We start from the raw sequence: 1,052 nt of genomic DNA, 5'->3' as shown, positions 1-1,052 counted from the left end.
ATATATATATATATATATATATATATATATATATATATACAGAGGTTGGACAAAATAATGGAAATACCTTCAAATTTCAAATAAAGTTATTTTAATATGGGGTTGGACGGCTTTTGACAGTAATTACAGCTTGAATTCTACAAGGTATGGACTCGTACAAAGTTTGAATTACTCCCAAAGGAATTTTGGGCCATTCATCAGCTAAAACAGTTTCCAGTTCTTGTAGTGATGATAGTGGAGGAATATCGACTCCTTACTTGTTTTTCTAAAATGCACCATAAATGTTTAATAATATTGAGATCTGGGAACTGTGTATTATATGTGTATTATATTCCTTCTAGTAGACAACTTAAACTGCCTGGACCACATATAAAGGGAAAATTCCATTAATTTGTTCATATTTTGATATGACTCTTTGTGCTGATATCATAGAATAGCTGCAAATAAGTGTCAGTCCAGAAGTGTGCCTCGACAATGTGTCATAACTTGGAAATATATAAGGATTGATAGCAGGAATGTCATCTGATCCATACAAGCAAAGCAAAGTGGATGCAAAACAATGACGATGTATGTATGTATGTATTAATCACATATATATGTGTGTGTGTGTGTGTGTGTGTGTGTGTGTGTGTGAGTGTGTATATTTATATTTATATATATATATGGGTGTGTGTGTGCGTGTATATATATGTGTGTGTGTATATATATATATGTGTGTGTGTATGGGTGTATGTATACATTTATATATATATATACACACACACACACACACATATATATATATATAAACACACACACTCACACACATATATATATACACACACATATATATGTATATATGTGTGTGTGTGTGTGTATATATATATATATTTACATATATATATATGTGTGTATTTATATATTTATATATATATACATACACACACATATCCAAACATATATACATATGTGTATTTACACACAGACTTATACATACATATACATATATATATATGTGTGTATTTATATATTTATATATATATACATACACACACATATCCAAACATATATAC

The 1,052-nt window shown here is 28.7% G+C and overlaps 1 protein-coding gene across 5 annotated transcripts in view; it reads right to left on the bottom strand.

Moving 5' to 3' along the window:
- The window catches only part of LOC106871954 (protein still life, isoform SIF type 1), a 1,491,364-nt gene that overhangs the window by 294,601 nt on the left and 1,195,711 nt on the right, over positions 1-1,052 (bottom strand). The gene's annotated exons all lie outside the window — the stretch shown is intronic.

The sequence above is a fragment of the Octopus bimaculoides genome, chromosome 3 (assembly GCF_001194135.2).
Source record: "Octopus bimaculoides isolate UCB-OBI-ISO-001 chromosome 3, ASM119413v2, whole genome shotgun sequence".
Lineage (NCBI taxonomy): Eukaryota > Metazoa > Mollusca > Cephalopoda > Octopoda > Octopodidae > Octopus > Octopus bimaculoides.
Note: the sequence above shows the minus strand (reverse complement) of the source record. Positions and strands in the feature narration are given on the sequence as shown.